General features: G+C 35.5%; 1 pseudogene; it reads right to left on the bottom strand.

Annotated features, from left to right (window-relative positions):
• Window positions 1–1,934: 1,934 nt before the first annotated feature.
• Window positions 1,935–15,823, bottom strand: LOC130717014 (uncharacterized; annotated as a pseudogene).
• Between the last annotated feature and the right edge of the window lie 1,785 nt (window positions 15,824–17,608).

Here is a 17,608-nt window from a genome sequence, read left to right as displayed (position 1 = left end):
TTATTCCCTTGATGAAGTTGCCGCAATGATATGCAGCACCATATCACTGTATGGAGTTAAGGTTACTAACGTTTTTCAAGATCTAGAAGAATCAAATTTCCTCCGACCCTACATGAGTAAAGCCATTGAAGATATATTTAAAGCATGTGTGGCTTTGGAATTGAAAGAAGCTGCGTCTCAGATTTCTGTTTCTGCACTCTGATTACTGCAATCAGAGATTATAAGGATTTATGTTCTTGGAGCCTCTTGCTCTTGTACGTTTGTTCGTCTTGCTTGGTGGTATTTTTCTGCTCTTATTTGAGCCTCTGGTTGTTGTCCTTGTTTGTTGGGTTGGAATGTGTGATTTCAGATGCTGAATTTTCGGTGTGGAAACCACAAAAAGATCCTTACATCTGTGGTGATTTCTCAAAATCAGTTTTTCATAATTCATGTGAAGTATTCACACAGAGTAAGCGGTGAAGGGCAATTTCAAGTCTCTACAATTTCTGATTACCGCATTGCATTGTGTGCTCCGTTTGTGTGTGAATTTCTCTCTCCGGCAGCAGCGATTTCTCGAGTTAATTATATTTGTTACAAGCTATGCATATGATATATATGCTCTAGCTTGAGGGAAGTGTTGTGTGAATTTCTCTCTCCGGCAGCAGCGGCTTCTCGAGTTAATACTATTTGTTAGAAGCTATGCATATGATATATATGATCTAGCTTGAGGGGAAGTGTTAGATATTGTTAAATATCTTAGAGACTACAGTCAGCCGCCGCCGCCGGATTCCAAGCCACGCGCCTCCCATCTCTCTGCGTGTGAAGTCCACGCGTCGCTATCTCCGCTGCTTTGTTTTCGTTGGTCCTCTTTGTGTATCAGCCAGGTTGCGCCGCTCTCTCCGCTGCTTTGTTCTCGCTGGTCCTCTTTGTGTATCAGCCAGGTTTGGTTTTAAGGATCCTCTGTTTTGACGTGTGTTGTGCCATCTCTCATTGTTGGCCAAGTTTGGTTTGGTTTGGTTTGGTTTAGAGTTTTAACTCTGTTTTGACGCTCAGGTTCCACATTGGTTTTTGAGACTTGAGTTGTTGTTTGCGTCTCATTGCTCGAGATGCTCTTATTATATTGATCTTGGCTGACTTTATGCAATTTGGTTTTGAAGGTGACAGTGTCACCTTCGTTTGTTTTGTCTCGATTGTTTGGTTTTCTGGTTTTAGGGCTTCAGCTGCGAGTTGCGCTGACCCACTCTCTAGTTGAGAGTTATTGGTTTTGGTTTTAGGGCTTCAGCTACGAGTTGCGCTGGCCCACTCTCTAATGTTTGAGAGTTGTCTGTGTCAAAGTTGACACCATTGTTTGTCTTAGAAGCCATCAATCGATCGACCTCAAGTATGTTTTATTTCTGTGTGGTTGTTGTTGGTGAGTTGTTGCTTCAACCTTGTTTTGTTTCGGGCGTATTGTTGCTGGTTTTTCGCCCTTGTTTGCTGGCTCAGCTACCCTACGACACTCCAAAAGAATTGGTTTTTGTCTTGCATCAAATTTCAGCCAGATCAAGTATGAGAAGTTGTCTTTTGCCTACCCATGGATTTAGCAGAAGTTCGAAAGGTTATTCAATTTCAAGTATAAGAAGTTGTCTTTTGCCGCCATGGATTTACTAGAAGTTTGAAAGGTTGTTCAATTCAGAGATTCGCCAAGACTGTCATTATTAAGGGATATCTATTAAGATAATTTTCTTCTTGGGTTAGATTTTGTTACAAGCTTAAAGCTAAGTAAGTTTTAGCTTGAGGGGGAGTGTTGAATATCTGTTAAGATTTAGTTTATTATGAGTCTTATCTCATGGAGATATAGTTAAGATTTGTTTATCTATTTTAGATTAGTATCTATTTAAATAGAGATGATATCTATTTAAATAGAGATAGGTTTAGATAGATTTAGTTTGTTTTAATCTCTTTGTTAGTCTATATATATTGTAGTCTAGTCAAGTATTATGAATGAAATACACATAAATATTTTTCATCAAATTCAAGTCAGGAAAACAAATAAATTGTCTTCTTCACTTCTTGCTCTTTCTCCCTCCCTTTCTAGGTTTGTTTTTCTTCTGCTTTCCATGGCAATCCTCTGAAACATTTTGCAAGAGATTACTTTTTGGACATCTTGCAAGAATAGTTTTAGCAAGTTCTTCAGTCTTTGAATCCCTGAAAAAGAATAAAAAAACAAGGTGCATGACCAAATTAATCAATTCCATAAAACAGAAATTAAAACTATTCTAACTATTATACTTTTTTTTTTTGAAATGTATTCTAACTATTATACTTACGTCTCATTTCTCACATTCAACGCGGAAGAAAATTGTTTCATTTCATCAAGAAAGCTCTCCTTCTCCACAATATCAAGTTTGTATCCATCGTAATCCAGATGTGTGAGATCGAGAGGTAAACCGCCACTACATAAGTTCGTCATAAACTTAATGCAGGGAACCAACAAACCCTGAGAGAGAAACAAAATGAAGTAAGAACACAAAATAAATGATAGAAGTCTATTTTAACTTTGTATTTAATCTGCAAAAAGCATTTGACTTACTTTTAAACTTGTGGCCTTCATCTCATAGGAATCAGTCGACTCCGTATTCATTGTTAAAAGGAAGTCTTCCAAGCTGTCCTTTAGCAACAGAAGTTTCCTAAATTCGCCCGCCATTCCATGTAAAAGCAACCTACGCAATATGAGCTCTTTTCGCTGGCAGACCTTGAAATCTACAAACTCAGCATCTGGACAAACAATTTCTGAAGAACTGTTGTCTACCTTGACAATAACCAAGTCATTGCCCACCTCTTTAAAGGCCTCAGCAATGGCGTCTAAACCCAGGTCTCCCGTTCCTTTCTTAAGAACATCACAAAATGCCACTGGCAGTAGAAAGTTAATACTTCTCAATTGCAAACAATCGCGAAGTTTCTCTGAATACTCGCCTGTGCTGAGGTGAAGCAAGCACAGTGACATAACCAATCTCAGGAAAAAACGAGGTACATGATTCCTCACATCTGAGTCACACTCCCTGAACCAATTATCGGTACTATGAGGCTTATAAATTAACCCTATGAGGACATGCGCAATGAACCTTTGCGCTTCCTTCATACCTGGAGTTAAACTCAAATTTGGAAGTGAATTTTCATCCTCGTAAATAAACCATTCAATGAAAGATGACTTAGTAGCAAACATGCACCCATCCCGGCATGATACAAAGAGCAGAAGCCGTTCAACCAGATACATAAAACAAGTAGGAGATAGATAATCAATTTCCATTATCTGACTCACATTGAAATTATTCTCCAAAGCTTTATAAAGACTAAACATGGGATTCAGCTCAGCAAATGAATCATTTATTTGTGAAATTTCTTGAGTTGAACTCCGCTGCAAGCACTGAATGAAATTTTCCCAGGGTTTGTTCCCTTCAACTGTGGTCAAAATTTTCTCATACATTTCATTTTGCAGACTAGTTTTACCAAGACTCATAACTGCCAACGCCACCCTTCCAATTTGACCAAAGGTTAGCCTCTTTCTCAGCCCAATGTTCTCGTCGATGGTCTCTTTCACCAAATCCTGAAAAGCCCCAGTGGTCCTAAGAAAGACCGTGTCCATAGATTCTTCCCAGTCCATGGGAACCATGTACGTAAATATACGGTCAATTGAAAGTCTGCGAAAATTTTCCAAAGTCTTCATGTTACTGACCGTGTCCATAGATTCTTCCCAGTCCATGGGAACCATGTACGTAAATATACGGTCAATTGAAAGTCTGCGAAAATTTTCCAAAGTCTTCATGTTACTATGGTTGTGGATAGAACATTTGGATCTAAGAAATTTTGAGACTTCATAGATATGCAACAGAGTCTGAAACTGCCCAAAATAAGACAGGTTTTTATCCACTGAAAACTTGTATAGTGCTTCAAGGTTGCGCAAAACTGTCATGCCGACAGAAAGAAGTTCTGAACTCCAATAGCTCTTAGCAGAAGAAACTAATGAATGAGTATCAACAGAAACTAGCCTTCCATTCTTCTTTAGATATGTATCACCCAAATTTCTAACCCAGTTAGCATCAGGGACGAGCAAAGAGTAAATCCCGTTCAGATTACAAGTTAGCTTCCGAACACCCAAATAATTCAATGCAAATTTTCCATAACTGCTAAGCTGATAAGTGTTCTGGGATTCAAAACTTGGAAGACATTCCAATATATGAACAATGTTATCCTTCCAACTTGTCCAACAATGAAACAATGTCTCCACAGAAACCTGATTCTCCTTCAAAATCATTCTCTCAACATCATTAATCTCATTACCTTGCCAAACGTATTTAGAGCTGTTCCGATGACTATGGGCGTCCAAAAGTTGCCACAAACATAATATTTCACCTCTGATACTCTTATGCTCGCGGGAAGATTTCAAATGAATCATTGTTTTAGAAAGGTGATTATGATCATTTGATAATACTTCAGCTTCCATAGATGCAAGCTGATAAAAGCTGTCTGACTCTTTCTTTGCAAATGATAATGCTCTTTCCAAAAGCTCAGCCTTCTGTGCAAACTTCTTTACAGGCCACCCTTTGCTACCTGAAGACCACAGGGAATTTGCAAGTACATAGCAAAGCAGAAGTTCAAAAGCTTCCTCGAATCTACCAGCTTTTTCAAGAAGACCAGCCTCACGTTGAATATCACCCATCTGCATAGCAATGTCTACTGCCTCCAGAATGTTCCCTGATTCCTCTTCTAACACAAGAAGCTCGTCCAGTAAATTCAATGATCGTAAGAAGACACGCTTCGAACCCATTGTATGAAAAGACCCAACATATTTCATCATGGAAATGGTATCTTTATGATCAAGATAACTATGATGAGCACAACTTTCCAGGAATTTTTGTTCTATTGTGTTGAGATCAAGACTTTTAACCATACCATGGTCAGCATTTTCGTTTTGTTTCCAATGTTGAATGTAAGAGAAGCCAATGTCAAACAATCTTCCTTTTGCACAAACCGCCAAACAATCTGAGAAAAAACTGCCTCTAGCATAAGCATCAGCTGCGTCTTCATAACATCCAGCTAAATCAAAGCAATCCCCTGCTCTTTTCAAATCAGGCTCTTCACATGTTTGCAAATAAAGCCTCCCTGAAAGCAGAAACAAGAGTGAACTTACATAGTACAAGTTCCTAACATCAACATTTACCCTTAATATAAGAGTGCATAAACACAAGAAAGAGGAAATTTGTAAAGAGAGAAAGAATGAACAGAAATCTGTTATTGATGGCTAAAACACTAACAGAAAAGAAGAGATTTTTTATTTCAGGAGCTTCCCCTCTCTACAATCTTATACACTAAAAATTCAGAATTTCCCTTTTTCTTCCCCTCTCTAACTAATTCAACTAAAGCCCTGCAGTTACAACTTTAACAACCTAACTAATTTTAAAACTACTTCATCCAAAGTCTTATCAGGCGCCAGTTCTGTTTATATTTTCTTAAAAGGGACATGATGAGATCCTATTATCCCTAAATAGTTAAATTTATGAAGACAAATAAAAAAGAGGATAAGAAATACTCATTAGCAAAAGAACAAAACAAAAGCATTCTTCCTTATTCACTGTGGTTGAGCAAGTTCCAGTCTACAGCCTGGGTAACCTCAGCCAATGAACACAGGATATTACCGTTCAAGATAAACTTGTTTTTTGTGTTGTAAAATGATTTCTTAATACCTAATAGACACATATATAAAGCTCTAATGCTACTAAATATTTATTATCAAATAACACAAAATTTAACACTTAGGTACCAAAGCTCAAGTTCATACCAGCACTTTCAAATTCTCCTAAATCAGAAAAACATTGGGCAGCAGAATTCGCCATTCCTATGTCTTCAAAAATTTTAGCCGCTTCTCTAAGGATTGCATTTGCATCCTCATCAAGCAAACGTTTTGCAGTTGTCCAAAGACCAGCAGCTTTAGACTTTTTCTCCCAATAAGAGTCTCCTGCTCTTTCAAAACACATTGTCGCCATTTCAAAGTTATTTTGATAATATAGCTGCAAAGAAGGGGTCAAAATGATAATGTGTCATTTAGAGGGAAAAAGTAGATAGATAGAAGGGATCCATATTCCATAGATAATATAGCATAATGTAATCTGAGGTACACATATATTGTAAGTTGCAAATCAAACTATAATAAGAACCCGATGTATCATCATTGAACTAGACTTCGAGCTAAAGTAAAAAGTGTAGGATAAACTAATTTAATTCAGTACTATGAAATCATAACGAAAATAATAGTTGATTATGGAAGCAAAGCAACCTTTTTGCCATGTGACTTCCATTCTTCTGGACAACTTGCAACTTTCATTGCCTGGGCAAGAGAATCATCCAGTTCTTTGATTTGTACAAGACCCTTCTTTTTCCAATAGTCAAACATAGGTTTTGAGAACTCATCTGTATTCTCACATATCCACAATCTCTGTCTTGTACGAGTTATTGAAACATAAAGCTGCTTGAGTTCAGAGCACAAAATATTGTGTTTGGAATCACTGAAACTTGAATAAGACTTTGATTCTGCAGGTTCCAGCATATCTTCTTCAGTCCTGTACTCATAAATCACCCTCCAGCGATTTTTCAAAGGTGAAGCGCCAAAAAAGTTGTAGAGCAACACATCCTGGGAAAGAACAATGAATACCATCACAAAAAAGACATAAAGAATAACAGAATATAAATTAGATATCATGATCTTTTAACAACCTGAAACTCGAGGCCTTTGCACTCTAAAATGGTTAGAACAAGAGCTTGTTTCCCTACATACTTTAAAATTTCCTTCCGCGCCGAATCATCACGCACCAAAATTACTTGCTCTGCTCCAAAGCCAACAACTTTCCCATCCACATTTCCACTATTTCCAAAAATAGTTACAATTGCATTTTCCCTATTTCCACATTCAAGAACAACTGGTGCTTCCCCATAAATGAAGCTGGTCTCAGGCTTCAGAGCATCAATAGAATGAGGAAAAAAATGAGAAAGAAGCTTAATAATGCTCTGGGATAATTTCAGCACTCCAGCATGAGTCCGAAAGTTTTGATTCAATAAAAAAGTATCTGAAACTAGTCCTTTTTCATTTCCCTGATTATATGAACTTTTCCTGGATTCCAGAACAAACTTGTTGTAAAAGAGAGATTTTATATCCTGGAATCTAAAATCAATTCCCCTTGCTATTGTTTGTGCAGTATCCCCGCAGAAAACAAAACCCTCTGCTACATTTGAGCATACATACTTAAACAAAGCAATTTGGCTCATGGTTAGATCCTGCACCTCATCAATATATACAAAATGAAGCTCATCACCCTCATATCTTTTAGTTCTGAGTCTAAGATGAAGATCAGCTACAATATCAGCCAAATCAAAATCCCCTCGGACCATCTTCATATTTTCATAACTTTGGTAAATATTATATATCATCTCTCTTTTGTGTTTGCTCAAACTTGATACTCGGTTTTCAGATAAGGAAACATAACTCTCACGACTTAGCTTACAGTCATCATGCTCAAGTGCTTGCATACCCCCTTTTATATGAGACATGATTTCAGAGAACACTCTAGATGGATCTAGTGTTCTAGTATATAGGGAATTGAAACGTGGCCAATATAATGAATCAAACCTGTCATAAGTCACCTCCTTCTTCCTTATGAAGGTCTCTAAAGCAGCAGATTTTACACCAATGTTTGGGGAATGAGAACATAGGTCACTAAATCTTTCAAAATATGAATTCCCCAAAGTCCCATCAAACATCATTAGAAACTTCTGAAATGTTATCACAAGTGGGTATGAGTTGGCTGGAAGATTAATAAAAGAATCTGGTATATTCTTAAACTGAATTGATGTATCAACATCAACAACATCTTCCTCAATAGGACTACTTTCAGCAGAGACATTGCTACCACATATGGATCTGCATACAAAACGTGATCTATTAATCTCAGATATCAATCCAATAAGTGAAAGTACACGAGAATCAAATTATTTCAAGTATTCAACAGACTTGCTCACGTTATACTATAATGATTACTAGAATTAAAGACTCAAAGTAGTGTAACTTCAACACCATTGCATAATTTCTAAAACTGAAACAACATGAAAATTATTATCTCATGGAAGAATTACCATGCAGTTCACTTTGGATACACCAATTTATGGGTAAAAAATTAAGCAGTTATTAATATTATCTTATCAGGGGTGAAGATCAATAAATATTAGACAATTTCATCAATTAAAAATCAAGCAGAGTCTAAATACTGATCAACAAATTAGATGTAAAAAAAACACTACCATGAAAGTAGCCTATCCAAAACAGTGATAAGAAGAAATAAAACATAAATTTAAGAATAAATATTTAGTGATCAAAAGAATTATACAGAAATTAAAATGAAAGAACACACATAGAAATAAAAAGATAAGTAACTGTTACATAATAGAATTCTTTGTCCAGAATACATTTTTAGCCTTTGTTAAAGAAATTAGGAAGTAAAGATAGCATCTGACAACCAAATAACTTCACAAATTTGTGCGTAATCTTTTGATCAAGTGTTCACAGAAAAAATATTAGTATAAGAAAAAATATTAAATCAAAGTCTAACAACACAACTCTATTAAAGCATACACGAAAAAATGAGCACATGAACTTACCATGTTTATTGATTCCACCTTCCGTCCATAGGGAAAACAAAACAATCTGTAAAGCTATTCATACAAATAAAAGCTTATTGATGCCTACTAATTTTTATAAAAATAACAAAAAAATAGAAAATAGTATTTTTACAGAACTACAACATTTCTTGGAATAGTCTTTCGCTAAACATCACATCAATATAGTCATACGCTTTACAGAACTCCCACTTTCACAATAGTTCTCTATCCTGATGAAAACAAATTCCACAATCAATGCGTAAAAAAAGGACATAGAAATATAACAAAAATCTTTCAACAAGTTCTATTATAGTTTGAAGATATGTATAAAATACAATGATAATTATATTATTCAGTTTTAATAAATCCGAAGCACATCAAAAAGTCAAATATATACACACAGACAAATAATGGTAAGATAGACTATAAAGGAGATTATTCCAAATTTAGCCAGCTCGTGCCTAATTCAAACAATATTTTTCATGTTATTTATATTGAAAAAGAAACATGGAAAGAAATAAAGAAACAAAGAAAAAAAGATAGTTTGAAGTAGGGGTTGCACACCTTATCAATCGAGCAACATGATGTTTTACCGCCTGACATAGTCTAGGACTCACTGTCACAAATAATTGGCGTAAGATAGGTCTATCATTCCCATTAGAGCTTTCTTCATGCTCTTTATCATGATTCAAACAAGGAAATGCACCACTCTTAATTCCATATATTTCTTTAAGAGCCACATGGTGCAAATTCTCTTTTTGAAATAACTTCATGGTCAAAATAGTGGTTTTGCCGGTACCAGAGCGCCCCAAGATAAATGTACTTCTAGAAAAGTCAATTATCTCATGCTCTTCATCTGATACTTCAAATGGAAGATCTAATTCATCAATGTTATGATCAGAAAGCAAGTGGCTAACCACAACTGGTGATAATGAGTAGAATTTCATCAATAACAAGCTCTCCTCAACTTTTGAATTCTCAATATAAATTCTTTCATCACAATGACTCATTTCAGCTTCATTTCCAAGATTATCAATATTCTTAAACTTGATGATATCTGTTGTTCTTTCCCAAGTCATAGGGGCCTCAATTTTCCTAGAAAGGAAGCAAAACACATTATATGAGTTAGCTAAAAACAGCTCTGGTGGTATAGAATACAAGTCAGGGAACTTACCCCTCTAAACATTGCTCACTGCAGCGTTTAATAAAATCATCAGTGTAGCTTGCAAATATATTATCAAGACTCTTCACTATTTTTGGGATATCCTCTAGAGGCAAGATGTCCCATATCTTCAAAACTTGAGTGTACCTTGATTCTTTTACGATATCCTTCGAACAAACAATAAAGAGACCTTCAACTTTGAATTGTTTTAACATCTGTGATGAACTTCCACAAAGTAAGTCCACTTCAATCCTTTTTGGTCTCCATCCACTAGAAAGTTTATATAAGAGTCTAATGATAGACTTCTTTTTCTGCTCAGATCGCAGTCTTTTAAATGATTTAAGGAAGTTGTCACTGAAAAGAACCTAATCAATTGTGGAAAGTGAGAATGGAAACTCAAGATCAAGTAGATGATTAGGATATCAAGAACATGATAAATAAGTAAATTTACAAGATTTATAATCCAAGTACCTTCCACATGGAATTTCTGAAAATTACACTATCTGGATTAAGCAAGTCATCAAGTTGTTTTAGCTCTTTCATGGCATCCAAAATGCTTTCTTCCAAATCTTTGTCTTCATCAGCATTAAAGAAACATTCACGCTTTTTTGCATCAAGGACCAAATCTTTCCAAACATTTTCCAGACTTACTAGGGTCCTTTCATTTCCCAAAATCCACAAGTTGTGCCTGTTGAATATCCAAACACCAGCATTATTGTATAGGTCTTTTGCCTTTGTAAGAGAAATATTAGTCCTCATGTGACTGGGGAATGGGGATGAACAAAATCAAATACAAACTTAAGTTCTACCTTGCCCTTGTAAGAGAAACATTAATCCTCTGGTGATTGGAGATGAACTTAAGTGACGCACTGGCATTAGTTCTCACAGTTGATAAAATAATAATGTCCTGTTCTCCACCCTGGAAGCCATCAATTGTGTTCACCTTTACATCAAATCCCTCATACCTATCATACTTTTGTCCAAGTACATCCTGAATAGCATCAACTTGGGCAGCATACGGAGAAACTACACCTATACTGAGCTTCTCTTTTGACTCAAGCCACACTACAGACCAGGCAAAAGAAGGAAAAATATCACTACTAGAAAATATAAACAAAGAATTTTATAAAAGCATTCATAGTAATCACCCTAAACCCAAAGCCACAACTACAGAATTTTTGAATGATCCCCCATGTGGTTCAAACTCCCTATTTTTAACATCCTAACAACAATAAACTGCTCCTAACAACAATAAACTGCTCCTAACAATAATAAACTGACTTAACAACTAATAAAATTACTGAATAACTGCCCCTGTTCGAGAATCTGATGGGTCTCTCCCTATCACAAACATTATGCCACTGACCACCATGTAGCTTTAAAATGACAAAATATTTTCACTGATGATTAGTATACTCTTCAAGGAAATAGAACATGTAATTAGCAATAAATGACACATGATTTTCAATACTTCTAAACACCAATACTTGAAATGTTATCTTGTGGATTTTAAGCCAATCACAGCCATGTAGTTTCACAATCAATTATTCTTTATATTCCTTTGCAAGGAAAAAGAAAATCCAAAAACATGATAGAGAACCATAGAGAAATCATTTACATATAAACAAACACAAACCTTTGAAACACTTCCGAATTATTTTTATAGCAACTGCAACTTCAACCATATTCTTCCGGCTTCGTCCAGCATCATCAAATCCTTCTCTGCCACCAACTATATTAATGAAGGCATATGGACCAAACATTGGTGCTGGGAGATATTTCTTTCTATAGTCCTTACTCATAACATTTGGAGCATCAAGAATTTGGTTTGAATAGAACTGTGAATTTGGAAAGGAACTTATTGCCGGATGCATTCGGTATTGCATATTGAGAAAGTGGTTTGGATAATGCAATTTTTTCAACCTTTCAAATAGGCTTCTTCCAAAATCAACTCCAAAAGAAACCTAAAACAAATAAAGGATAAGCAAGCATTAGTGTTCTATGTTTGAATAAATGGAGAAGTAGAGACCATGGATATTAGATTTAGTAAAATGAAATAACTTCAGAATACATACATTACTTTCTACCATAGCTCGTAGCTGTCTTTCATCTCCAACAAGAATTCCATGGTTTATGTCTTTTAGTAGTAGAGGAATGATTGATTCGCATTCCTTCAATTGTGCAGCTTCATCAACCACTAAAACGTTCAGTGGTTCCATGGCAACAGAGTGCAACTTGAAGGAACTAGAAGCAGTGGAAAATATTAATGAGGATGTTTGTAAACAGAATACTCTGATTGTTTCTTTGTGTGTGACATCCGGCCAGTCAAGTTTATCAAGTGAATCTTTCAGGGTTTTTAAAGAATACAGGCATTCAGTTCTTTTCTTGTTCAATAAGTATTCAGCACCCTCAGAAGACTCAAAAGAAGTAGGTTGTCTTTCAGGAGGGCAAAATAGTTGTTCCAATACTTCAAAAACAATATTACTTTGGAGCAACAAAGATTGAAAGGAATCAATGGAGTCAATAAGGCAGACCAAACCTTCAATGTTATCTTCCCCCGTATAACTTCTGGATACATGGTTACATAGGACAGAAATACATTTTGAGTGGTGATGCTATTTCAAGAAACCTTTCCCTCACAAACTCAATAAAAGATTTGCACATGCTCTCACTACAATCAGAAGCGCTGTCATCTTTTGTCCAATTTGTCTTATTATCATCAATTCGCTCGTTTCATTCTCAACTCCTTTTCAATGAATTTATGATAGTGTGAAACACAGTTTTCAAGAAGATCAATCATTGAACCAAAACAATATCTCCAACCAGTAGGAGGTCTAAAGCACATCGAAAGCTGTTCGACGCGATAGTCCAAATAAATATCTTTGATTTCCTCCCCAACTTTTAGTTTCTCATGATTCCCAAATAAAAGTATGTCTCCTAATGGACAGAAGAAATCATGAGAATTTCTGTCAAAGGATGACCTCACAAAGCTTAAGACACGAGATGCAACTTCTTTAATGGCAACATTAGTGGGTGTGCAAACAAGAGTCCTACAGTTCATCTTCAGCAGGGCAAAAAGCAGAGTGCCCAATGTCTTTGTTTTTCCAGTTCCCGGGGGACCCCAGATAAGATCCACAGTGGAATGATGATTGCATTGAGAGGAAGAAAGGCAAGCAGAAATTGCATGTTTCTGGGAGTCATTCAAATCAGATGATAACTTTTGATATGTTGCGTCATCGCTTAGTGCATCAGTCTGCAGATGGCAGTAATCACAATTTTTCTCAACCTGTGCCCAGAATATATCCATCAGTCATAAAAATAATTAAATTTGAAAAATTATTATACTTAGAAATTGCAGTCCACGTAACAACAATAATAAACTTCCTAAAAAGAGTGATACAACATAAGACAATCAGCAGTGAATATCAAAACAATACCAATTAAAAACCTGACATTATTACATTGTTATGCTTTGATATAGGTTAACACTATCAATGTTTGATCTCAAATAATTTATAATGCTCTCTCACAGGATATTAAACTTGAAACACTTGATATAAAGGCATAACACAAATTTAACTCTTACCACATCACCAGCACATAAAATTTTCTGGATTAGCTTTGAATTTCGCGGCATATGCAAGGCTTCCCATATTCTTCTATTGGGGGTTATATTTGTCAAAAATATCATAAACATGGACTTCTGCCCTACTTCATCGAGGTCAATATCTTTAGATGAAAGAATTTTGAAAGAAGACATAAGGTCTGCATTATCATCCTTGGTCTCCTCCTCTACAACCCCAGCTGACACTACTAAAGTCCACATCTTTCCCGACCTTTGTAAATCATTGACAATTTCAGGCTTAAAATCAGCCATAACAAAAACATCCCCAGTCAATGGTTTATACATTTCACTTCCATGACCAGGAGACCTATTTCTCCATCTATCAATTCCAACATTGTAGAGCAACCCCTTCCTCTTATCAGGTGCCTCTTGAAGAGAAATTACTTGGGCAAAAGGCAAACTTTGTAACATTTCCATACTCGAGCACAACTGTGTTCGAGTTTCTTCCAATAATGGATACACATAGGACCCAAAATAATGATCAACAGACTTGAATTTTAGATCAATACATTTCACCTGCAAAACACAAACAGTATCTTAAAATCGAGGTGAATCAAACTAATAGCACGTTCAAACTCATAGCTTCTTTGTTTAGCAGTGTCACACAATCCATAGTCTGCAACTTCTCCCTTCACACCAAACCAGACAATACAAAAGTTTGTAACTTCACAGTATATTATAATGGAGGTGAAGCAAACTAATGGCATGGTATTAGTAGAAACATCATACAAAGTCTGTAACTTTTCCCTTCCACAGAACCAAATGCAAATTTACAAACCACACAATATACAAAGTTTGTAACTTTCCTACAAAGTTTGTAACTTTCCCCTTCCCACAGAACCAAATGCAATTTTACAAACCACACAATATACAAAGTTTGTAACTTTCCCCTTCCCACAGAACCAAACACTATTTCACAAGCTATTTAAAAATGGGGGTGAAGCAAAACTGATGTCATGTTGGTATTAGTAGAAACATCATACAAAGTTGGTAACTTTTTCCCTTCCCACAGAACCAAATGCAACTTTACAAACACTAATTTATTTGGAGGTGAAGCAAAGCTATTGGCATGTTTGTATTAGTAGAAACACCATAAAAAAATCATAACTTGTCCCTTCCCAATGAACCAAACACACGCAAATATGCTGCTACTGTTGTGGGTGACAATATATATTTGATTGTGAAAAGGTTTCAACTTTAACAAGCACAATACTGTATAGTAAACTTCAAACCTTGTCTTTGTACAAATCAACGTTGCAAATGTCTTCAAGGGACCAAGAGAGTATGTAATCTGTAAGGCCTGGATCAGCATTTGTTGTGCTTGAAGATGGAACACGACTCATGTTTGCTAACCAAAATGCTTTCAATAGTGATGATCAAAAACCCATTTTGAGAAAGACCCTTAAAATGCTTAGTAAAGAGAGTGAAGAAGAAATGGATTTGCAAAAAGCTTCAACGTGTGTTGTGTGCATGAATGAACTTTCAGACTTGGGGTGTAAGCAGTGTCTTTTTTATTTTCACTGTGCTTCTGAAGATTTTAATCATTTTTTGTTTTTTTTTACTTTTGCTTATACGTGTAAAATCACCTGCTGTAGCAGGTAAAGAAACCGATAAACATGAAAGTTTAATCTATAAATTTGGCCCTTAAGTTTAGAAAACTATAAGAAAGGACTTACTACAGTCATTTGAAATTACCAGGAACACCCTTTATCCACCCTACATTTGCAGAGCCGCCGCCGCCGTCGCATCCTCCGTTCCTCAACCCTATCAAACCCTCTCACAAGACCTCTCCAGCCACGACATACGAGATTCTCCGGAGAGATTCTCGAGGGCGAAGCAGCGCCGTGCCACCGAGCTATGGAGCGTTGGCGCAACATCGATCCACATAGAGGACAAGATCTGGAAGCGGAAGAAGATGAAGAGTGAGTACGTTATCGCTCTCACTCTGGGTTTCAACACGGTGGTGATATGGTTTTCGATGGGAGTAGGCCGAGGTTGCTACGGTGACAGAGGGGGTTCGCCGGAGCAGAAGGTTCTGCGATGATGACGGTGGACGGTGCCATAGATGTTGGGGGTAAAACGAATTACATATATTTTAGGGCCAAAAACGAATTATCAACGTATTTGCATTAAACAGGCATAATACTGTTGCCATCAACGAATCACGACCGTTGAATAAAATAAAAATATATCAAAACGCTATGAAGAGGTGCTGTACGGTGCACTACATAAATATATTTTAGGAGTACACTATGAATTTACTTTTTTCAGAACGAGTATGAATATGAATTTTTTTCAATCGTTTATTTTTAGAAAGTTTAAGAGTTTATTATTTTTTAACAGCAAAATTCATTTAATTAGATGATTAAGTTTTGACAACAACCATCTACCCTCCGGTTAAATTTTAATTTTTTAGATTCATTGAATAAATAGACATCATTTATTCAATGAATCTAAAAACCTTAACTTTTACTTAAGGTTGTGAATTCAACCTGATCTATGAAGTTTTGGAGAACAAACCAGGTCAACTTATGAAGTTCATCTGTTCATGGCTAATTATACAAATTTCCCCTTTATGTGTTTGTAACTTTTTTTTAACGATTTTGTTTGTATATCCATACATATGTGTATATGTTTGTTAGAAGTTCCAATTAAGCAGGCTGGCATTAGAAGGGGAAAAAAAATCATGCCGAGGCCTAACCTATGTGGGGCAGTAGAGAGGACAACAGAATTCCCACTACAGGAAAAACAGAATTCATACATGGCAAAATAAAGGGAAAACAGAATTCTATTAATAAGAACTGAAAGAAGTTATTGTGTATGTGAAGGAGGAAGTTAAAAATTAGAGCTGCAGTATTTTTCCTTCTCTGCATGTTTTTTTAACCTTTCAGTATTTGTGACGCATCTTTAATTATCCATTCCACTATTTAGAGTTGTTATTAGTTCTCATAGGGCTGATGTTGATCTTATTATTACTCAAGGAAAGTAGTTAACCTTAGAGGTTGTAATTCATGCCTTCTATTTTTTTTTTCTTTTTAACCTTTTTGTCTTCTCTTTATGCAGGAGAAAAAGACTCTAAAGGAAGAGAAAAGCTAAGCAAGAGGAGAAATGCATGTCGGGTATTGTCGATGATGTTAAATAGAAAGTTTAGTCTTGCCTCTCACTCTCTCTCTCTCTCTTTCAAATTTATGTAAGTTTCTGAGTGTCATTGAAGTACTGTAACCAAACCCTTATATTTTGTAAGGGGAGTAGTACTGCGTGACCTCTTGCCTTCGCCGACTTTTAGTTATGAGTTAAGTGTCATTGAAGTTGGATAATGACAGTAAGACACCATTATTTTTCTATCCACATTCAATTCTGGATTGCTACATGAAGTTGCTAATGCAGACTTGAAGGGAACCAATCACATCCTCCACCAATTGAATCTAGACCAGTATTTATTCTTCATTTTAATTTTTCACTACATCTAGAACCAAAATAAAGAAATAGATACTTAGGGTTGACCTTTGGTGAACTCCTATAGTTATGGAGAAATCTTTTCACTATTTTTATTAAGGTCATGTCCGAAAAGTATGATCATTTTTTTATGCTCGTTTTAGGAGTACACTATGAATTTACTTTTTTCAGAACGAGTATGAATATGAATTTTTTTCAGTCGTTTATTTTTAGAAAGTTTAAGAGTTTATTATTTTTTAACAGCAAAATTCATTTAATTAGATGATTAAGTTTTGACAACAACCATCTACCCCTCCGGTTAAATTTTAATTTTTTAAATTCATTGAATAAATAGACATCATTTATTCAATGAATCTAAAAAACTAACTTTTACTTATAATAGTGATCAGAGAGTGTAAGTGAGTCTTAAATAAAAGTTTCCTTTAATTAGATGATAAAGTTTTGAGGAGAGTGGCAGAGCTTGGAGTATATATTTTGGAGTGTCAAAGCAAGATTCATTGCGTAATTTAAAATATATTTATTAGCAACACAAAAAAGTAAAGATTAAAAAAAATGTTATAAATTTATTATAAATAAATGATATTAATAATCTTGAAAGTTTGTTTTATATTCTTTTTGAATTCTCAATAAATTATTTACTTTTAAATTACATTTTTTAACTATCAAAAACCTTTCTCTTGAAAAAAAAAGATTCTTTTACT

This window comes from Lotus japonicus, chromosome 5, assembly GCF_012489685.1.
Source record: "Lotus japonicus ecotype B-129 chromosome 5, LjGifu_v1.2".
NCBI lineage: Eukaryota > Viridiplantae > Streptophyta > Magnoliopsida > Fabales > Fabaceae > Lotus > Lotus japonicus.
Note: the sequence above shows the minus strand (reverse complement) of the source record. Positions and strands in the feature narration are given on the sequence as shown.